This window comes from Danio rerio, chromosome 12, assembly GCF_052040795.2.
Source record: "Danio rerio strain M-AB ecotype USA chromosome 12, GRCz13ab, whole genome shotgun sequence".
In the NCBI taxonomy this organism is placed as follows: domain Eukaryota; kingdom Metazoa; phylum Chordata; class Actinopteri; order Cypriniformes; family Danionidae; genus Danio; species Danio rerio.
The window spans coordinates 14,922,424-14,946,769 of NC_141032.1; the positions used below are offsets into that span (position 1 = coordinate 14,922,424).

The window sequence follows — 24,346 nt, forward strand, 5'->3', positions numbered from 1 at the left end:
CAATTCCCATTAGCCTAGGCGTGGCCATCATCCTTTGCGGTCTGTTGTCACTAAAGATCCAGTAATGCAGAAATTGAGTATGTTGCTAGTAGCTGGAAATGATCGAACCTAAAGCGGGTTTTGAATCGGATGTGTGGAAGCATTTCGGTTTCTTTCTAAAAAGATACGAAAAAGGAGAAATGGTGACAGACAAAGAAAAAAACAATATGCAGGCATTGCCAGACTGTGGTGAAATATAAGTCGGGGAATACGACTAAAAACAGTCATGGGGACTGCAGAACACAGCACACTTGTTAGATTAATGCAGACATTGACTTGTACCGCAAAGAGACCTCTATCTTACTCATGGCTTGTCCTCTCAAGTGGTGGAAAGACAATGCACAACGTTTCCCACTGCTGTCAACCTTGGCTAAATCATATCTCTCTGTCCCAGAAACCTCAGTCCCAAATGAGAGGGTTTTTTTCTGTTGCAGGGGACATGCCCAGAGATCCCAGCTTTTACCAGATTATAGTTATATGATAATTTTCCTTAAAAAAACATCTCTATCTAAGTGAGTGAGTGATTAAATGTTGAATGTGATGAGTTTTCAACAATACTAAATTGAAACAATTTTTTTATATAGTTTAATAGTTTTTTTTTTATTAAAATTGAAAAATTAAAGTTCCTTTTTCGAAACTTACAGATAGATGGCTAATTTGTATGTCATTGATATGTTCAGTGCTAAGTTAAATAAACACTTTTGGCACTTTTTTCGAGTCTTTTCATTAGTTATGTTTTTCCTGTAAATTATTCAATAAATACCTTACCGTGCCATTCATTCGAGGTATTATTGTACCGTGAAATTCTGATACCGTTACATCCCTAGTACATAGCTGTGCTGGTGTTTCAGGATAATGAAAGAGTAGCCTGGCCCAAACTCCTGGCATGATTTACTGTCTGAAAATACCTCCGCATTCCTCACCCTCTTGATTAATACCAATTATGACCAGCAGTGTTAGAGATACTGACCAGTGTTAGAGATACTGAATTGAGTGGCTCGAACAGACCTCAATGCAGACTGCTGAAGCTACAGAGGGATCCCAAGAGGACATGAAAGGAGGGGGGTGGGATGAAATTAACCATCTTATGCCACATGCCTCTGAGGAACTGGCTGATAGGGTTATGTCTTCCCATGTCATAATGAGTGGAAATGGCAACATAACATTAAACTGGCATGTCCGGTGTTCTTCTCGATAATAAGCACACCACACAGCTAATAGACTCCACTTCAGGACATAGATATGCCTCATAGTGGGTGCTCTAGCTTGAGTGATGGTGTTAGCCACTGAAACCAGTAGGTCACCTAAGTCTTTTGCACTACACCTCCCCCATGAAGGTTCCAGAACTCAAACAGGTGCCAGAGTGTGCTCTGTCCCTGAGAAAGAGGAAATTCTCAAGAAGGTGCCATCACGAGTAATGCAGAAATTCAGGCCCGGTTCGGCCACAAAGATGCAACAAGCAGGACTCCCTCCTACTACTCACTGACCTTACATAGGGTCTGTGCAAGCAGGTACACTGGGGAAAAATGCATATTGGGTAAACTCGGAGCCAGCTGAGAACCAGGTCATCCCTGCAGAGCAACTGGCAAAATGGCAGACTTGGGAGAAGCAGCAGGATGACCTGGGCTTCTCTAAAGCACGCCCATATCAGCTGGACCACGGCGAGGTGGAGTCATTATTCTACCGGGACCATAAGCTGTTGTGAAAGTGCATAGGCTGGCATGGTTGAGCTCGCCCAGGATATAAACAGCACGCAGCATTGTCAATCGCTTGACTCCAGAGGAGCAGATGGCACATATTGTCCAAATTGTTGATTACCGCAGCTGTGCTGACCATACCAACCAACATGTGTTTCAATTCCAGCACCGGTAGGAACTGGTGGTGAACTAAAAACACTGCCAACAGCCCCAGTCAATTGATATGCCGGTGCACCTGAAGTCTGGTTTATGAACCTGTGTGGTACAGTATGGTACTACTTTTTCGACACCTTTTCGAAAGGGTACCAAACACGAGAAAGGGTACCAAAAGGTGAAGCTAAACTTGCAGTTGAACACTTTTGGTTTACAGAGATACGTCATTCGCTTTTGCAACAAGCCAGAATGAAATTAAAGGAAGTTAAAATACACAGCCGACAAGCCAAGAGATTACTGCGTAAGTATAAATACATATAATAACAAGACATTGTCGACCAGGGCTTAAACAAACCTTGTCGCCGTTTTGCTGAACAGCCACAAAGCCAAAAAAAAGAGCAGATTTACCCTGTTAGGCCATAAGGTGAACCTAGAAAAAGTGGCTAGAAAGCTATTTTCATTCCCACATCTGGGCACTACTTTTTTAATGCATTTCTTTATAAAGAGCACCCTTACGGAAGTTATGTTAAAAGTTCTCCATAAAAAATACTTCAGTTTTTGTCAAGATGCATAAATATGTATAATTAGGAATTTACAAAAAAACGATAATCTTATGCTCTTAGTTTGGCCTGTAACTTTATTAATATGCATTTTAGCAACACACAATGTGTGTCAAATCCACTTTTATACATGTAGCTACATATATGCGACAAGTACTAGTGCATTAATTTACTCAATTTTAAATGAAGACCATGAAATTAAGCTTTTTTTTTTTTTTTTTTTTTTTACAACCCACCATAACTTCACGGATTGGCACCAAATAAAACTGAAGAAGATATTTGAACTTAAACATGTTTGTTATGTTTTATTTTTCAAAAATGTTCAGTAAGCATTTAGGTATCACACAAAGTTAAAAATAAAATCAATTTTGGTCCAAGTTAGCTAAAATGACATGAAATGCTGGTCTGCTGCACAAATTTTTCAATAACGCCAAAAATGTACAAATTTTACAGAAACTTAATTACAGCTCAAATTGAACTAACATGTGACAAAAATCATTTTTACTCATCACTACTATGCTTATCACTATCATCAGAACCTGAAAGCTACTTTTTTAACACACATTTTGACATTTTTTTTCATTTTTATACAAAATATCCATTGTCCTGTTCTGGAATGCACATGTGATCTCACTTATGACAGTCATACACTCATCTCAGTCTTCTGGTGGCAATAAGTCTAAGAAACTGAAAAATCTGATGAGCTGCAGACTCTCATACAGATGTTTGTGTGCCCTCATGCTGTGGTTATAGTGATGACCACTCATCACTTCATTGATACATCCTAGCGCAACAACTTCTGAATCAATGAGTATATCTTGCAGTGCTGCATCTCCAAACCTTTTCCCCAGAATGCCCAGAAAACTCACCTAATTCAATGACTTCAAGCTTTGGCATATATAGTTTGATTAAAGACTAGCACTATATGATCCTTTCTTACCAAACAGCTACACCCAGAAACAGTGATTTAGGTGTCTGCCACCGGGCCCTTAGACGCAAGATTAATGATGGTCGTGGCAAATGGAGATCACTTTTAGGTTCAAATCATCTGGAATATCAACACAATGAGCCAGTGTTGGTTCTTAGGTTGGACCAATAATCCATGAAATTAGGTTAAACAGTTCAAATGGCACAACAGATTTTGCTGCCCTAATATTTAAATCATCAGACGTGGCTGGCCATGGACATGTCATTCAAGGAGAGTCATCTACAATTCTCTTCAGTATCAATGCCACAGAATGAAGTGTCCTTGTGTTCTCTGCAGTACAAGCTATTCTACTTGCTGTGCTTTCACCAATACTTTGGCTAGTTATGTCTGTTGACTCAGTTGTTTTTGTACCTGATGGGTGAGGTATAGTTTCTATCAGATGAGGTATTGGTTCTTCTAATCTGCAGAAAGGGTCTCAAGAAAAACCAATTCATTGATGTTGCGCTGGTTAGAAGAATGAAACACCAGCTGGGGGAAATCATGGGACAGCCTCCACTTTAATTTATCCTGCCTGAAATAAAAAAATACAGTAAATAATGATCACAATCACAAAATATAAAAAACATTGTCAGCTTATTATGATAAAAAGTGGATTATTATTATATGATGATTACTTATTTTGTGAGAAAAAAAGGTTGCATAAATGTTCATTCCAAAGCTGCAAAAGAAACTTAGTGTATTTCAGTTACATGTAGTTTGAAGCATCGAGATCTTCATGGCTCTTTACCATATTCTTCTTAGCCGTGTCATCGTCGACACCCCTTGGTTTACAATTATTTGATGGTGGATGACTCTCTCAGAGAAGATCTCATAGCTAACATCGTAGGTTGGCTCATTTCTAATGAAAACATAAATATTATTTATGTTTTGTAATTATTACACTGGCTTCTATATTTGGAATGCATATATTGTGTACATGTACAAACTAAAAGCAACTGACCAAGCAAATTTAGTTTTTTTTATTCTTCAGAAGGAAAATACTTTAACAAATTATTTCAACATTTTTTCCTCTCACAAATTCCTAGATATTCGATTATGCTGAATTATTGTAACAAGTGGTCCATGTAGATTAATGTTTAGCTTTTGAAATTAACATTTGTTTTTATTAAATATTAAATTGTTTTAACATGCAAAAAAACAAAACAAAACAAAAAACTTACTGTTCTTCTGATGCCTGTGTAACTGTTCCTGTAGACTTTGTCAAGAACCTAATGCATTGTTTTTGACTTTAATATGCACAAGTATGCTAGGGTCTTCCTTTATCTTAGCTTCTTCAAGCAACTGACCTGTAAAAAAACAGAAATTGTAAATAGATATGTATTTAGAAAATAAACACAAGTTTTGACTGCTTAGGCAGTATATGTATGCAAAAACAATCTGAGTGTCCAATAAACATTGTAATTGTAGATATTGTAGTATCTGTTGTCACTCAAGAAGCAAAACCCACTTCTGGCCATTTTCTGAAATAATCAATCAGGGTTATGGCAAATTTACAGTCAGTAGAGCCCCTCTCGAATGGTCCCACTATATCAATGGCAACATGTTGAAATGGACCTTTCGGAAACTCCACTGGTTGCATGGGAGCTGCACAGGTTTTTGCTGATTTGTCACTGGATTGACAAGTCACACACTCTGACAGAATGGCATGAACCAAATCATCCATTCGTGGCCACCAATACAGTTCTCTGAGACGCTGTTTGGTTCGCACTATACCTTGATGACCTTCATGTGCCAGGTGAATGTGGCGTTCCCGCAGTACAATAGGGACTATCAGTCGATTCCCTCTTAAAATCAATGGAGATTCAACTGCTAGTTCATGTCTCACAGGGAAATACAGACGTAAATCATTGGATGCAGATTTTTGTAGTTTAGGCCACCCTGCCTTCATGATTCGGCGTAACTGTGACAATTCTGGGCAGTCCTCACATTCTGCTTTAAAGTCTACCAACGGCAGTGCTGTCAGAAAAGGTTGAATTTCTGCAATTTCAGAAATCAAACCTTGTTCAATGGATACATCAGCATCTGTATAAGTTTACGGTATCCTTGAGAGACAATCTGCCACACAGTTTTGTTTACCTGTATGGTACTGAACATCATATTGAAAGCACAGGAGTCGAGCAGACCAACGAGCGATTCTCATGCCACAGCTGAATATTTTCTTTCTGACGTCAGTGTCCTGGATGCAAATGCAATTACCCGTTCAACCCCATCCGGATGAAGTTGCGTCAGGACAGCTCCCAGGCCATAATCGGAGGCATCTGTACTAATGAATGTGGGCCGCAAAGGATCATAGATAGCCAAAACAGGACTCTGCACCAGCATTTGCTTAAAAGGCACCTATGGTGAAAAATCTACTTTTCAAGCTGTTTGGACAGATCTGTGTGTTGGTATAGTGTATAGACCGTCATACTGGGGTGATATGAACACACACCCAGTCCTTTTTTTTCAATTTAACTACAAAAAAAAGGGTCGGCCAATTGGAGCTGTTTTCAAATCAATCGCACCATTACGTAGGTGTGCGATCCCCCCGCCCACCGAATTGATTGACAGCTGCGCGCATTAACATGTTCCGGTAGTCACGTGTATATGTCAACAAGTCCAGGCAGTCATACGCAAAGCAACCGGGAATAAAAGGTCTGTTCTGTTCGCTAGGATCAGCAATCATCATCAAATGTGATTAAGAGTAAGTTTCACATGTTTAAAGTGTTTTAAAACAGAGTATGTGTGTAATTAATTACAGCGATTTACTTCAGCTTTACTTCATCAGCACAGCTGTGTGTCAGAACAATTATAAAAGAAGACGCTTCAATCCCGGTTTGTGGAAGTTAAATCAGGTTTATTTTGTACATTAGCATAACAGATAGGGCTGCACGATACATCGTTTCAGCATCGAAATCGCGATGTGCGCATCCGCGATAGTCACATGGCAGGAGGGTGCGATGCAAAAAAATAAATAAATAAAATTATATATGCTATATGTATTTATGGGTGGAGCAGAATCCGAATAAGGTATTCGGATAAGCACGAATAGTGTGTTTTTACCAATACTTATTTCGAACAAATACTTGAAAAATGATTTGTATTCGGGGAACAAGAAAAACATTATATCAAAAAGCTGCGTTTCCTCATGAGACCGCAGTGCATGCCCGCATGAGTGAGTGAGTGAGTGAGACGTTCAGGAGTCGGAGGCGGGGTGGGGCCAGGAAAAAAGGTGACTGAAGTGAAGCATGCCGCTGCTCCACAACAGCAACAGAGAAGGCTTGGCAGAGCGAAAAATACTGCATTACTATTTTTGTTAAATATATATATTTTTTTCATCATACTAAAATAACACTTGACAGAAGTTCACTCAAAAGTGAAAGTTCTTTCTGTCATTAATTACTAACACTCCCGTCATTACTACTTTCAGAACATAAATTTTGATAGTTTACCATATGAAAATGCAATGCAGTTATGAAAATTGTGAAATTAAAGCAATAGTGCAGAGATCTGGTCCCCACGTCAGGTCAGGGTGCACCTGTAACCTTTAAAACGCAGATGCGGAGGCGCACTAAACTCACACGGTAAAGAACTGGGCATTCAATTCATGTTTTAGTTAAATAATTCTTTAAATACACCTCTCTTGATCTCTAAAGGGGAAAAAATGCAAAAGAAATTTGTGGTTAAATTAGTTTTAGCAGAGACGCAACTGCCTGTTATTTTCACATTCGTTTTTCAGTTAGGGATTAGGTCTATTAACCTAACAACAATGTTTTGTTGGACACTGTAGCCTACACAATAATCAATATTATAATTTATTATATACATTACTATTAAAACTAAACTATACAATTGATAAAACAAAACCCTTTTTATTGTTTAATTGCTTTAATTTTGACACCGCTAACAGTTGTAATAAGAAACATCACATTATGCAGAAGTTAAAAATACCTTTTGAGTTTAAAGATGATCAGCCTGCCAAGTCAAGTTTACAGTGTCATAAATGAAATGGGTAGCATGATTAAAGGGGATTTGCCCAGCACACAACTTCTCGCTTCAGGTAAGCTGAATGATAATCTTTAAAAATATATGTGCAATACAAAACTTTAAACATTTATGTGTTTTTTTTTTAATTAAAAGAAAAGAAATCAGGAGAGTAAAATATAATTAAAAACCACTGGTCTGGCGCTGATACTTTATTGTTTGTAGCGAGAAGAAGAAAAAAAAAAGCAGATGAAAACCTGGCTGGGGAGACGGTGACAACATGGATTATCTGTTCTTCAGAAAAGATCACGACATTGTGAGGCGTTTATCATACAACGCAGTTCGTGTTTATAATCATTAATATTAACTAATATTAATTATCTCTCTAGACTTTGTTTTAGGGCTTGTTCTTGTCGGCGCAATATAGCCTCGGCTTATTGCACGTACGAATCCGATTGTGAAGAATGATTAAGCGCTTGCATTTTTTATTGCATCCTTTTCGCAAGTTATTTATCTATTTATTTTTTTAAAGTGGTGAGAGCATTATTTACTGGCAAACATGTTCCATGATCTCGTACATCAACAGATAAAGTAGCCTACCTAAATTAATTGACCTTTTATGTAAAAATTAAGGAATAACTTAACTTAATTAAATATTAATAAATAAAACATCCGTATAAACGTAGGCCTACGTGTTTATTTTTAAACTTTCGTTAATAAAACAACACAAAACTGTTTATAAATTATATAGTTAAATATTAAATAACTTTAACTGCTTGAAACCGTATAATAATAAATAAACGTGACATTTTTTAAAGAACTTAACAAATAGCCTAAATGGCACTTTACTAATAAGTGTAATAATAATATAAATAATAATATTTATAAGTAAAAGTAAATATTAACCTAGTAACAATATAAGTCAGATGTTTAAAAAAACAACGTAGGTTCTCTCCACCTTTTGTATTCATATTTTTAATTATTTGCCAGAAAAACTAACATGTTGTCTTTGTCCGGTTTAAGTGAAGAATGGGGTTATAATGTTTCCAGCAATACACTGTCAGACGGTGTGCTTGTAGAGAAAATGCACAGACAGGTTATACTTTTTCACAACCATGCGATAGGGCTTCTTGTTTCTGTTCCGCCGCCCGCATTACTCGCAACGCAGGTTTCTCTACGCTGCGGAGCGGCGCGTTCTTAACTAGTTACCAAATATGTTGCTCCATTTCTCGTCAATGTCTTCCATTTATCACTTTCTCTTTTTTTATCTGGCCATTTTTGCAAATGCATCTGCCATGCCTGGCTGAGCTGTGCTTTTGCATTTAGAAGACAGGAGTTGATTAAGCCTACATGGCTTTTTTCCCTCGCCGTCAATCGCCACTGGCTTGCATGATTCGGGACCCATGGATCTGCATATCGATGGATTTGCTCTTCAGTGTTTGGACTCTCAGCAGTGAATATTAAAACACACTTTAACACTTAAAAACCCCCTACAAAAAGCTTAATCTAAATTAATTCGTTCACCTTTCTCGGTCAGCATGAATCCAAAATGTTCCCTGATGTAAGATTTCGTTTTCTAACAAGATTCATGGTTGAACTTGAACTTGCTGAATCGCACCTAATGTTATATTCTAACAGATATGTAATACTTGGCAACATAACAGTAATTTGTGTTTTAAAGTGCGTGACGTCACGTACTACAGCCGGTGGCAATGGACAACGGCGGTGGCAACTGACCAAGGCAGTGACGCGGTTGTCTCGGTGACCGTCACAGCCCTAGTCTTAAGTATATATATATATATATATAAACATGTTAATGATATATATATATATATATATATATATATATATATATATATATATATATATAATATCGCAATATATATCGCAGGGAAAAAAAATATCGCAATGTCAATTTTTTCCAATATCGTGCAGCCCTAATAACTGATATCCACACAGTACTTGAGGTTAGCCTTAACTAAGCTAAGTGCGCTCTGTCTGTCTGCCTGCCTGCCTGTGTGTGTGTGTGTGTGTGTGTGTGTCATCTGCGGTGTGTGTGCGCCGGCGCGCGCATTAACTTTGTAACGATATTGTGTGTGACTCATCAATGCAACTTCACAATACTGATTAGTAAAGGTTAGTTCTTACTGTAGTATCTCACAAACGCTACGTGAGACCTTCTTCCTTTAAGTCTGTCTGTTGTCTGACGCAGCTGAGGGAGGAGGGATGTAGAAATAGTGGGCGGGAAAGACTCGGCTTAAAGGCGCAGTATGACAAAACCACCCCCTGCTGGAAATCAGTATAAAACAGCATCTTATAAAAGGTATAATGAAAAATCTGATGGATATTTTGATCTGAAACTTTATATACACATTCTAGAGACGCAAAAGACTTGTATTAAATCTGAAAAAAGGGGTAACCTAGGTGCCCTTTAAGCTTCTCAAAGCTTTCAACAGTGACTAGACTCCACTGCAGTGCCGTCTGTGCATTAGCTCTGAGCATCTGTCTCAATGGCTCAACCAACTGTTGTTTGTAGTTTGGAAGAAATTTGTTGAACCAAGAAGTGAGGCCTAGAAAGGAACGTAAAGCTACCATATCTGTAGGCCTAGAAGTGTTCAGGGCTAGGACGTAGTCCTTCCTTAGAAATTATATGACCCAAGTAAGGAATGCTAGCTCTATTGAAGGAGCTTTTGTCAAGGTTAATGTGCAAACCATCCTCCTCCAATCTTTGACGAACAGCCTGTAGGTGCTTATCATGGGCCTCCTGCGAATCCCCATACACTATAATGTCATCCAAGTAACTCTTTACACCATTCAGTTCCTTCAGGACCGTTTGCGTCATCTTTTGGAAGGCTGATGGTGCTGAAGCCAGTCCAAATGAAACCCGAGTGAAAGGGAAAAGACCTTCATGCGTTATAAACGCAGTCAAAGTACGACTGTCAGGATGAAGAGGCAGCTGATGGTAGGCAGAGCTCAGATCTATTTGACTGTAATGTTAAGCACCTGCAAGTTCTGTAAACAAATTCTCCATGTGAGGTAATGGGTAACAATCCATTATAACACTCTTGTTGGGTTGTCTAATGTGTCCATCCCTCTTTCGCACAACCACCAGAGGACTGACCCATTCCGATGCATCAATTGGTTCAATAATACCTGATGTGTGTAGACGTTAAAGTTCAGTGGACACCTCTTTGCGAATACTGAGAGGCAAACGTCTCAACTTCTGACGTACTGGTGTCACCGTTGAATTGATTTGCACTTTGTGAACAAATCCTTTCACACATCCCAGGTGAACAGTAGATATTGTTGTCAGTGCATTCACCAGACCTGTGGATTGCTCATTAGGTTGACATGATGCAAGTAATGGTGTATTTTTGACAGGGTCAATGTGCATTACTTTTCCACTGACAATGTCCAGATTGAGTGATCTAATTAAGTCTAGCCCTAGCAAGGGGGATCCTTTAGTTACCACATAAAAAGTTGCAGGGACAGCAGCATCATTCTTTGAAGCATTTGTTAACGCTGATATGCAACCAATCACTGGTAAATTCTCTTTTGCATATGTATCAAGCTTAATTTTGGGCTTAATCAATGTACATTGGGAAAAGTGTTTCTTATACACAACTTCTGGAAGTATAGAAACTGACGCACCTGTATCCACAACCAGTTGAAGTGTGTGTCTATTACCTTTTGGTGCTTTAACATTCACTTCACATGTGATCTTATCATTGGCTGCAAAAGTTTCCCTCATAACTCCCCACATAATCTGCAATTTACTTTGGCAGCAACACAGTTTTTATCATTCACCAGGTGTTTATCTGATCCACATCTGAAGCATTGTCGACGTTGCTGACCATTTTACTGTTTGCTTTTGATCCTCTGATCGTTTCTGAACAGACCGTGCATGGTTAGCTGAACTTGCGTCTTTTTTCCCTCTGCCGTACTTAGTATGCTTACTTATGGCTTGTACAGGTACCGTAGCAGCATTGGCATTACCGAGCAATGAGGAGTTTTTGACTGCAGCTTCCACTTGACAACCGATTGTAATCACTTTTTCCAACGTGAGATCATCTTCTAAAAGTAATTTGTCTTTCACTGCAGACAATGACACATTTGCGATCAACTGATCACGTAGCATTTCACTTTCCATTTGACCAAACGCACATGGAGCTGCTAACGCTCTCAGTGCTGCAATGTATTGCGTAATCGTTTCATCTGCTCTCTGCACACACTGTCTAAACTTGTGTCGGCATGCAATCACGTTAAATTTAGGCACAAAGTGTTTCTGAATGGCCGACATCGCTTCATCAAATGTAGTACCTTGGTCTGGCAAAGTATAAAACAAACGCTGACCTTCCGTCCCCAAGCAATGTAGCAAGACCGCTCGTCTTCGCGTCTCCGGCCACGCATCTCCGGTTGCCTGAATAACTATCATATAGTTCTGAAAGATTTTCTGCCATGTCTCAAATGGAATTGGCGGTACCCCACCGACAGACAGAAACGGGGGCAGGCTCAGCACTGATGCGCTCATCCTAGTCGCCAATTTGTGGTGTTTTTACTCATACACATAATACACTACATTCTATCGTGAACACTCAACTTCTCCTTAATTTTCTTCCTTCTCTCTTCCTTTTATACACTCTCTCACTGGAGTCCCCAGCGGTGCAGTTTTACATTACATGTTTTAAAGTAACCATGAATTACTGTATACTTCTCAACACAACAGACCGTAATTTTATCCTCTTCACTACTCGATAGTGAAGACAAGGGCGCTGCCTTGTTGGACCATGTTTACATGTTGTTCGGATGTTAAGCGATCTTATTGGTCTAGCGGGAAGTGCCTGACACGAAGCCGCATCTCTCACCATCAAAAAACAATTACGGGAGGATGGGACTATTGCCAACTTTAAACACTTGTAAAAAAATAACTGCAGGATTATACATGGAGAACTTTTATTTTTTAATTCTATACCAATCGATCATTTTTTTGGAATGAAAAGAATTTAGTGCCCCATAATGGGAACGGATTAAAACGAAAAGGTGCTTCACCTTACGGCCTATGTGCCCCTTAGTTTTTTATGAATCAGTCTGAAGCACGAGTGATTTCGCTTTCTTGCTTGCGCTCGCCGCACGTCTACATCTGAAATAACAAACTTCTTGAGCTAATGATAATAATGTGCGCTTGATTATTGACGTGCTTTTGAAACATGATCCTGTCAGAAACTGACAAACGCAACAGTGAAGCGCAGAAAAAAAGGAGAAGCCGGAAAAAAGAAGCAAATTATTTTTTTTAGCAAAGCTGAACAAACTGCCATGGTTAACTATTATCATCACCCTTTGGACTATTATGAACTCATAATGATAGAATTACTTTCTAACAGAGGCTATATGTGCCTGTGTAGACACAGATGAGAGGATTGCACTGACTGTGGGCTATGTTACATGTTGTTTTTGATCCTAAATAAGGAATAAATGTATGCTGTGTGTAGTTTTTCTGTAATTGGTAACATATTAGATACTGTAAGGGTCTGTATATGTTCACATATGTTGCATATATTTATTTATTTTATATAGTACTGTCAGGGATCTTGTCGAGGTAAACAGAACAGACACAAATGCAGGTCCTTCATTTTATTCAAATAATAGCAAAAAGCAGACTCAGAGAAAAAAAAAAGTTGTTCAACAAAAACTGCTCCGAAGAGGAAACATAGATGTTCAGTAGTTCTCAGAAAGGAAGATTCTCAAAAAACTCCAGATGAACTTTAACGCAAAATCTCCGTAGAGGAAAAAGCCTTAGAAAACTAAAGTTAGTAAAAAAAATGGCAAAAGTGGAACAAAAAAGTTCAAAAAAACATAAAAAAAAAACAAAAAAAAAACAAGGAACAGAAATCTCTCCGTAGAGAGAACAGGCTTCTCACTGGGTGCAATTATAAAGACAGCCGACAGGGGGCGATACCGCTAAGTGGTGTTTTCTTGGCTACGACACCCGCGAGGAAGAGTGAGCGCTGCGGGGCTGGAGGAAGCCGGAAAATGGCTCCCTGAAGTGGAGAGAAGAGACAGGCAAGCAGCAGGACTGAAACTAAACAGGTAGCAGAAAAAAGCTAAATCAAGGATGCTGACCGGGAGTCAGATACAACAGGATAAAGGCTGACTGGACAGAAATGGGAGATCGAACACATACTAAAGGCAAACAACAATCTGACACAGGTAAACGATAAGGAAAGGAATAAATAGAGGGAGAAATTAAGGATAACAGGTGAGTGACATTACCTTAATAACGTAAACAGGAGGATGGGCGTGGAAGTAGAGAGTAAACAAGGCATGTGGTGGAGGATAAAAAAAAACTTGCTAGGGAAAGGCACATAGACAGTACAAACAAGACAACAACAACAAGTACAGTGACAGCGACACAGCGAGGTGTTGGTCACCCAGTGCATCTCTGCGCTCCATGGCTGTCTGGGTATCTGATTGTGAAGCAAGCACGGAAGTGATCTCATATGAACTATCTGAGTGGCGTGATAGCAGCTACCTGTACAAATGTCATATGCCCCAGGAGCCTCTAAAAAACTTTAGCGAGACCATTATAATCTGCCAAATTGTATCAGACAGGTTAGCACATGTCGAGGTGCTGGAGCACCAGGTCCCTGTGCACAATTGACCAATTCAAAGACCACAAAAGTAAGCCAATCAAGAAATAGCCAACAATGCAGATGTCTATGAGCTAAAGAGGCACAGGGCATGGAAACAGGGAAAGTGTGAAGAGGAGGTCCCTGTACTGCCATGCTTGGCCCCTTTTTGACTGGCCTCCTGTGCAGATAATGGATCAAAACGAACACATAGGCTTGGTTCTAACCCACCACTCTTGAGTATGGGCTGTAAAACATCTCCATCTTGGATGGAGAGATCAACTTGATTGCATCCTTTGCCAGGGGGCAGTAATCTCCTCACACCAGACGGGCAGCTGTGAAATACATGCCTGTGAACTTAGGAGGCCGATGGCGAATTGAACTGGCAAGTCTGATAATCTGGATAAGACATTACCGCAAGTTGTGCAGCACTAACCAGGCTGACAGAGCCGGAACAAGCAGCATAGCCAGAACGATTGCTGATGCACCTGCAGCTTTGCTATGGGGAGCACTCACTCTGGGAAGCGGTGCGTCCCGAAGAATAGTTGAAACTCCAGTGACTGGACCGACACATATGAACTGACTTCATTAATTGTGGGAGTGCATAAATCGAACCATCACCTTAGTAATGTGTGTGTGTGTGTGTGTATGTATGAATATATATACACAGCATCCACCAACAATCTCTCCAGCCACTTTAAAACAGCTGCAATGATGATAGGAAGTGAGAAGCCTCTCCGCTAACCTGACTCTGAGTTTTCTCTCTCCTGCACACAACTTACTGAAATGAGGAAAGGCGATTGGCGTAACCACACCAGCCCTGGAAAAAGAATTAAGGGCTGTCCTGTTCTCCATAAACGTCCATAAACTTAGTGCAGCCGCACATTCTTCCTCCCCTATTGGACTCCTGAGCAATGATTCCAATCACGCACGGAGAGATGTTCCCTATTACCACATGTTGGGTGATGGTGGCAGCTGGTCCAGGCTCCTGGCTAACAGTAATGGGGACTGTTCGAGACCTACTAGTTTTTTCAATCTGTTCTAGAAAATAATCTTAAATAGTTGGAGGATTTGAGAAAAAACAATGGAAAGACGAATGGCTTAAACACTGCTGGTTCCAAGTATGCATGGTGGATGAAATATGCCTGCTGGGCTCTTACCCTCTGCCATATTTTGTGGTCAGAAAAAGGCTGCCCCACTCTATCGGACAGCGGTGTAGGAGAAGAAACTCCTATTAGTAGTCTCGAAGACCAAGACGATAATGGAGTTGCCGCATGCTCACACAATGGCACGTCATCTTGGAGCTGAGAAAGCCATCCAGCTCATCTGTGATTTACTTTCACTGGCCCAGTCTGGAGGTTGTGGTAAAAAGGTTTTGCAGGCCACCTGCCAAGAGACACCACCATGCAATCCTCCCCTCAACCTGCTCGTACCATTCCCCATCATAGACGTGCCCTTTGAATGCATTGGGATGGACCTGGTAGGCCCGCTGCTGAAGTCTGCCTGAGGTCATCAACACATCCTGGTCATCGTAGACTATACCACGAGGTACCCCGAGGCAATTCCCCTCCGGCAAGCTAATGCTAAAGTGATTGCAAAATAAATATTCCAGTTCATCAGCATAGAGGGAATTCCCTTTGAGATATTGACTGACCAGGGCACCCCATTCATGTCTTGGTTGCTGGCTGACCTCTGCTGGCTGCTCCTGGTGAAACAGCTCCACACATCTGTTTACCATCCCCAGACAGACGTGTGGTGGAATTTTTAACCCAACCCTTAAACAGATGTTGCATCGAGTAGTCGCAGAGGATGGGCATGACTGATACCTCATGCTTCCATACGTGCTCTTTGGAATTAGGGAAGTACCTTAGGCATCTACTGGGTTTACCCCCTTTGAACTGCTGTTTAAGTGTCAGCCCGCGGACTTCTGGATGTGGCCAGAGAGACATGGAAACACGAACTGGCTCCCCATCGCACCATAACGCCCCATTCACACAGGGCTTCAGTGTCAACACTTGACAGAAGGGGTGTCTGAAGTTGGGGCTGAGGCGATCGTCATAGAAGCGTCAGCCAATGAAATTCAGTCAGCAATAGGCCACTGTCTAGCTGGTGTATTAGCATACAGTGATCTGATTGGCTGATGCTTCCATCGGCACTTGAAAAGTTGAGCTAGTCCCAACTTCTGCAGCGAGCAATGCCTCTGAAGTGGCGCAGACGAATCCACAATGCAGTTCGGCAACACCTAACATCACCCATTCAAAGTGAATGGGAAAGCGTTGACGCTGACGACCCATGTGAATGAGGAGTGATGTAAAAAAAGCATGTAAAAGAGCCTCTGGTCAGAGAACATCTGGGGCATCCCAGCGCCCTCAGCAAAGGCTTTATAACAAGTCAGCACAACCCGACAATTCCAACCAGGGGATAAAGTCCTTCGGACGTCAGGTTTTTTCAGCTGGGATGATGACTGGAAGTGAAGGTATAGCATATCAACCTCTTAAAGAAATGGTTAAGCAACCTGAGAAGATCTTCTTCACCGACAGCTCCCCGCCGGCAGTGATGATCAGAGAACAGCTATCGGCAGGTCAGAAGACAGAACTCAGTCTGGTTGGGCCAACAGCTAACTCCAAAAATCTGTCCTCCAAACGAATGCTTCCGACACAGGACTGAAATTTTGGCGACCAAATAATCAGTGTCTCCCTGAGAAAGGAGCACTCACAACACCTGGAAATAACTATGCTGATTGCTAACACCAGAGAACAATCTCTCCAGGCTTTTTAAAACAGCTGTAACGATGACAGAGCGTGGGAAGCCACTCCACTAACCCGACTCTAATGAGGAAAAGAGATCAGCGTAACCAAACCAGCAATGAAAATAGACCAACTCCACATGTCAACATGTCAAACTTAATGGCACATTTGAGGGCTCAAAAAGGCAAAGGAATGCCTCTTATGCGTGCTCTAGGTGTCAAACACAATTGCTCTCTTGGGCACTTGCTTATGCTCCTTCCCTCTGCTTTCACGTCACTTGCTCTCTCTCTGTGACGGTGCTGCGTGCATCAGTTCCCCACATTCATCAAAAGTTTATGTCCAAGTTGACACAGGTAATAAAAAGATTAAACTTCAGTCATGTTCATGTTGTGAAACACTATCAAAATGTCGACTGTTGATGATATTAGATTTCTGTTTTCAATAGCGATTTTAACACTTAATATAGGAAGTCTTCAGCTATGCAGAGACCATTATTAATCAGAAATCTACTGTACATAGTTTTACATTAGGAAATGCAGTCTTGAATATACAAGCAGTCAGCAAGTACCAAAGAACAGATGTAACACATTGATCAAATGTAGTTTTCAGTCACGCTCATGTAAGTCATATTCAATTTGTTTTGTTTTGCCTTCATTCATTTTTGATTTCTGTCTTCAACACATGCTTTATTTACAACACATTTTTAAACATAGCTAAGTTTGACTCACTAAGTTCTATAATCTACTTTTCTTATCTTGCCCATTTGCAAGACAGTTGTATTCAGACAAAGTCCCTTTAAGTATTTTATAGTATTTTATTCATATTAAAGTGTAATTTAAAGACCTAACAAGTTAACTATAAAAGTTAAAATAATTAGTCAAATTATTTTGTTACTGATTTGTTGTGTATATCAAAAATATACTGTAAATATTTCTTAAGAAGGCTAATAATACTGACCTTATTTTTATTTAAATTAAAAACTTCTTTTATTCACAAAATAAACAATAAGAAATACGACTTATTTTGACTCCATAATTTTTTTAAATTTATTTATTTAAAAAAAATAATTTTTTGGAAACACTGAAAAATTTCAGAAACATTATTTTTAAATGAAAAAGTAAATTGAAAAAGTTAAAATAAGTTAATTAAAAAGTATCGGTTCAGGCACCGTTTTGGCACCTGTATCGTTTTAAAAGTATCGATTTAGCACCGGTATTGAAAAAAACCCAAACGATACCCAAACCTACTTATAACTGTGTCTGCATTTTACTCCTTCCTACAATATATTAAGGTGATATCAGCACTCGTATAGCCTCTTCACCCTTGTGTATTACTCCACCCACATGAGTGGCAAGCAGAGGATTACAGTTTGAAAATTATCGCAGTAGTTGCACAACTTAATTTACTTTTGAGGCGAGAATTTTTAAGTGAGAATGTAGTTATTTAGATTGCAACTATACGCAGTTTATTTATTAGGATAGTTAAATTCTAAGTCATTTTGTTTTGTATTTTGTAGTGCTGTATTTATACCATAGAAGAGTTTGGTAGTATTTGCTTTGCTTTGGCTTTTTTAGGGTTAATTATTGTGATATCCCAATTGCAACAATAGAAATATGGGGAAATCGCTGTAGACTGAGATGGCATTTCAAAAAAGTGCGTCAAATCACCTGTTTTGTCATCACTTCAGACATTAAACTACAGAATAATTTAAGTACTAGCTCTAAAGTGCAGTTGGTGAATGAGTTTCTGGTTTCTGCTGTTCTTACGGTGAGCTGCAGAGGTGAATGTTTGGTGTAAGAACAAATTTCCTCATATAAAAGAGTTTTGAGACCATTTATGTTTGATTTTTTTAATATACAAGACTATTATCAAACTGTTGCATAAACGCAATGTCACACTCGTTGCAGTGTAATATGACTGTATATTGTCTCTGGTGGGGGCACTAAGGCACTTGGCCTGCTGATATACAGCCATATTGCACTGCTACTCATGTGGTATTGCTCATATTTAGTGGGAATGGACAATATTCAGATCATCGTAAATGTTTTACCCTGTTATAATGCAGCCATTTGCTAAAACATTTTTTTTCCTCATTAATGTATACACAGCACCCCGTATTCACAGAACAACACAGAACTGTTGATATTGTTGCAGATTTATTTAAAAAGAAAAATTGAAATATTACATGGCTTTAAGCATTCAGACCTTTTGCTGTAATCATATATTTAACTCTGGTGCTGTCTATTGTTTCTAATCATCCTTGAGATGGTTCTATACCTTCATTTAAGTCCAGCTGTGTTTGATTATGCTAATTGTAGTTGATTAGGAAAGCCATACACTTGTCTAAATAGAACATTACATCTTACAATGCATGTCAGAGCAAATGAGAATGCTGCACTTAAGGTTCCTAAGATCACAATGTTCTCCATAATCCATAAATGGAAGACCTTTGGGATGACCTAAATCCTTCCAAGAGCTGGCTGTCTGGCCAAACTGAGCTATTGATGGAGAAGAGTGAGAGAGGTAGAAGAAGAAGAACCCAAAGATTACTTGTGGCTGAGCTCCATAAATGTAGTCGGGAGATCGAAGAAAGTTTTAAAACAGACTGCAGCCTGCCACTAGTCAGGGTGGCCCAACATATGAAAGTTTGCGTGAAGTTTGCTAAAAAACAGCTAAAGGACTCCAAGATTATAAGATTAAAATGAGATTTTCTGGTTCGATGTGACCAAGGTAGAATTGTTTGGCCTTAATTATAAGTGGTATGTGTGGAGAAAACCAGGCACTACTCATCACCTGTCCAATACAGTCCCAACAGTGAAGCATGGTGGTGCCATTGTCCTCACTGGAAACAAAGCTTCTGATTCTTTCAATGTTTGACATGACTACTGAAATTCAGATCTGAATGTTTGACCTTATTTTTTGTTATTTGACCCCCAGAGCCAATGTATGCATTCACCTTGAAACCACATCTCTGTTTCCAATTGCAATGACTTCAGTTTTTTCTTTGTTTAACTGAAGAAAGTTTTGACATCAAACTGTTAATTTTATCAATACATTGGCAGAGGGTGTCAATAAGGTAACTTAGTAGATCTGAGTGTCATTAGCGTAGCTCATTATTTGGCTCAGTGGGAAAATATAAAGGTTGTACAGGAGAGGTTTTGAACCTTGTGGGACTCCATATGTCATGGGTTTCCACCAAGGCCTATGGTCACCTACACTGACATAGTAACCTCTGCCTTCAAGGTAAGATCTGAGCACCATCTTAGAAAATCCAACCCACTTGTCCAGCCTATCCAGAAGTATGCTGTGATCGACAATTTCAAATTCAGCACTGAGATCAATCATTTGTATTTAGGCAAATATTATAGATTATCTTTATAAGAGCACTCTCTGTACTATGATGTTCTCAGAAACCAGATTGAAAATTGTCTAAATATCCGCAAGATCAAGACTGCTGGTTGATGTTTTCATAATCGGCACAGTCTCTTCCAAAATTTTACCATCAATTGCCTTGAAATCAGACATAAAGTTGGGTCGAGCCTGTCTGACGTCGGAAAGACTGATTGCCTTTCTGATATTTTTGATCTTATCAGTAACAAAATTAACAAACTCATTGCATTTGCAGTTAGTTTTGTCTTCCTCCACATGCGCTCAACTTTTCTGCACTGTCTTTTCACAATTTGTACTGCTGTTGAGTTTCTCCAAGGTGCTTTTTTATCTCCCGGTCCTCTTCCTGAATGTAACAGGAGCAATGTCATCCATGTCATTTGTAACTTTAGAGTTGAACAAATCAATGTGAAAATCAACACAGTCTGCAGATATGCTTGCGGTAGCGGTATGACCTTTGTAAACTGTTCACTAGTATTCTCATTTATGCGTATCTTTTCGTCCAAGACAGATTTTTCCTCAATGGCTGGAGTGATCAATATATCAAAGAAAATACCGAAATGAACAGATCAGTGCAACATCCTTAACAGCAATCAATTAAATGTGTAAACCCTAAGTTATAAGTAAATCTAGAGAGACTGTTTCAAACAGTCATAAGCTTTTAACAGAATTGATTTATGTATTGTCAATGTGAATATTAAAATCCTTAGCAATACTAAAATAGTCAAATTCAGAGGTTACTATTGTTAATAGCTCCGTAAAATCATCAATAAAAGTTGGAGAATAATTTTGAGGTCTGTGGATAATGATCAGTAAAATGCGTGGAGCAACCTTCAGTGCTATACTCAGATATTCAAAGTACAAATAGTCAACAGTTGATACTTGTTTACACTCGTAGACATCATTAAACAAAGCAGCAATAACTCCACCTCTCCTATTAGCTCTGCAAACACTCATAAAATTAAAGTTTGGAGGAGCTGCCTCATTTAGGACTGCTGCACTACAACTTTCATCTAGCCAAGTTTTAAGTAAACTTCAAGGGCTAACTTAACAGGTTTAATAACTTTTCCCACAGTAGTCTCAGATCTACATTGAATAGACACCAGATTTTAATGATTTGCTATATGATTTAAAGTGACCTTTGACTTTCTATCACATAAAACAGATATCTGTGTGGAGAAAGCAACAGGTATTCTGGCTTTCCGCTTGATTTGTAAACATCCGATAACAATACTGTTATCTAAGCAGCCTCCTAACACACATCACTGAGAGTTGTTTTGTTCACTAGCAGAAGATGGGGCGTTCTTTGGGGCATGTGGCTGTGGCAAAGGCTGGAGGGCTCTCACAGGTGGGCACAGAGGTGGGTATGGACCTAGTCACTAACCTCTGAAGCTTTTCAAAAAAGATAGAGGAACTGGTGTTTGCTGGAACTAAACTCTCAGACTCCATTTCCGCAAGATAACTGGGGGCTTGCAGCAATGGACTCTAAGAGTTTAGTTCCAGTAAACACCAGTTCCACATATCTTTTTTGTAAAGCTCAGGAGAGGTGAGCAAGGTGAGAGGGAGAGTAAGTCTGATTATGGAGGCTGTAGCTCTGGAGTTACGGGCTGCAGAAGTTGTCCTGGCTTTTTTTCTGGAGGTCATCCTTGAGTGCTGAGACTTGATGCTCTTCTGATACATTACAGTTTATCTGTGCTGAGCTCAGTGTGCAGGGGGTACAGGTGGCACTGTGTCCGTAAGCAGTGATTGTTGTCCACTCAGGAGTTGATTTAAAGTTCCTTTGGTCATTTGGACATTTATCAGGGATGTGTAACTCATTTGGTCTGAGTTCAGTGGCACATACAACTGATGGGTGATGAAGGGAGAAGTATATATTGTCCCTTAGCATTTTTGCACCAAGTTTGTTTGGATGGAGTCCTTATGATGTAAATAGTTGTTTTTGAATCCAGAATAGATTGAAGTTGTCTATAAAATTCAGTCTTTTCCTGTTACATGTTACAACCATGCATTTAGGCCAAGAAGACTTAAAAACATTTATTCCTTTTATTATTCATGGTCCACTAATGAACGGCTGAATTTTCAATCTTCCCTCTGGTTCCATGAGTTCACAGAAATCCCTCTTGTGCAGTTCTGAGTGCTTTTGATGATAATCTGTTTAGCAGTCTTGTGCTTCTTCAAAATGTTCTCAAGTTCTTTGTTTACATCAGAAACTGTGGCATGAGGGAAGCAGTATGTCATTGTAGCCCTGCTCCTAAAATTCCTGATTATAGAATCTCCAACAATCAGTGTCCTGATTTGTCTGCGATTGGTTCAGCCTTGAACCCCTGTTCTGTGATCTGACCTCACAAGTACCTTTTAGTCTTGCACCTTGTTTATGCCATCAGTTATCATGATCATTTTCAAGTCTCGTTCCGTTTTTCTGTTTTCAAAACAGTAGCTGAAGTAATTTACAGAACTCACCGGCTGTATGCTGTGGGGGTCCATGGTGAAGCAGTCCTCTGTGATCTAGCAGAAGTCTGTAAAGCAGTGAGATTCTGAATCAGTCTGAACCAGAGGCATTTTCACAGCCATCTATGTTTTCCCATCTCAGGAATGTAAGCTGCTAGTAGCGGGAGGCTTTTTACAGTAGCAAAACAGAAAGAAGTGAATCCTTGTGTGAATCAGTCATGAATCAGTTTTTCTTCTTAATAAATCTGCAAAAATGTCAAAAAAAATGTTTTTTTCAATGTGAGGTGCTGTGTGCACAATAATGAGGAAAAAATACCTTCAATGATTTTATCCAATGTCTGTTATATAACAAAGAGTGAAAAATTTAAGAAAAATTTATTTTTACACATTAACATTGACATTCACACAGACACATCTGTAGCTCGTACTCACTGTTCACACACACACACACACACACACACACACACACACACACACACACACACACACACACACACACACACACACACACACACACACACACACACACACACACACACACAGAGGGATGGGCAGTATTTATGAGTATTTATGAGCTAAAAAGCTCATAAAGCTAGAAAGGCATCCACTGCGTAAAACTTATTCTGGATAAGTTGGCAGTTCATTTAGCTTTGGAGACTAGATTAATAAAGGAACTAAGCCAAAAAAGAAAATGAATGAATTTGTGTATTTTATGGTGTTTATGAAAATAGGTTAATATTTGGTATAAAATACTTTAGTGTCTTGTATTTCTGTTTCGTATTTTTTAAATACTGTAAAAGATTTATAAAAATGTGACCTCAGATTGGTGCTTTCTCAGTTATTTGCCAAGGCTTGAGATCAGAGCAGGAAACTGATTAACCCGGTGGTCAATGCTAATATTTAATGGCAGTATAGTGTACAATTTGGCATCAGCACCTTTGCCTGAGAAATGTGATGGAATAAATTATCAGTCCTTAAAAACAGGATGAGAAGCTTCAGAACATTCTCAGGGCTGCAGGGGGAAATGCAGAGGAAGTTTAGAATAATAAAACACCTAAAGATGGTGTACTGGTGTTCACTAAGGGGATAAACTGGGACTTTTCCAGTTAAAAAAGAACTGAAAACGGCAGAATGAGTAAACTGCATGGATAATAGTAGTTTTAGATAGATTGCTGATGTAGATGCAATGAAAATAAGATAAACAACAAATAAGTCCTATTGTAGTGATTCCTACAATACTTCATTGACTGTTTCAAATGCCAGCAGATGATCTGCAGGTGCTCTTTATAGTTAATGAAGAGAAAATATGCTAAAGTGGCACAATGCAGTTGATAAGAGACAAATATTTAAAATATATAAAATATATATAAAACTGGTTTGCAGCCAGTTGACCAGTGAACCTAATTAAAGTAAACAGCACCATGAAAAAGGAGCAATCCATCAAAATTCTCAACATAAACAGCAGGCAGTCCTAACCTAAGTCCAATTAAGAATCTGTGAATAAAGCTAAAGGTGGTCAAAAATGGCCAAAAATACCAGTGGAGACATACAAAGAGCTGTTTAGCAATTTTAGGAACAATTTGATTGCTGGTATAGCCCATAAAAGATTTCTTTTGATTATTGAGTATTTGATCATTTTGGACATGCCACTTTATGTTGAAAAGGAATTAAATACATACATTAAATAAATAAATAAAAAAATAAATAAAAAAATAAACAGAGCAAGGTAATTTTCACA

At 39.2% G+C, this 24,346-nt stretch overlaps 1 protein-coding gene and 1 long non-coding RNA gene across 10 annotated transcripts in view; one reads left to right on the forward strand and one right to left on the reverse strand.

Annotated features, from left to right (window-relative positions):
- mto1 (mitochondrial tRNA translation optimization 1) overlaps positions 1–24,346 on the forward strand; it is a 95,265-nt gene that overhangs the window by 27,572 nt on the left and 43,347 nt on the right. The window lies entirely within an intron of this gene.
- On the reverse strand, positions 2,728–22,754 carry LOC110440140 (uncharacterized). The gene is made up of 4 exons (XR_015503975.1): positions 22,621–22,754; positions 4,598–4,723; positions 4,127–4,275; positions 2,728–3,948 (listed from the first exon to the last, which is right to left on the reverse strand). It is a non-coding gene; the product is annotated as an uncharacterized LOC110440140 (long non-coding RNA).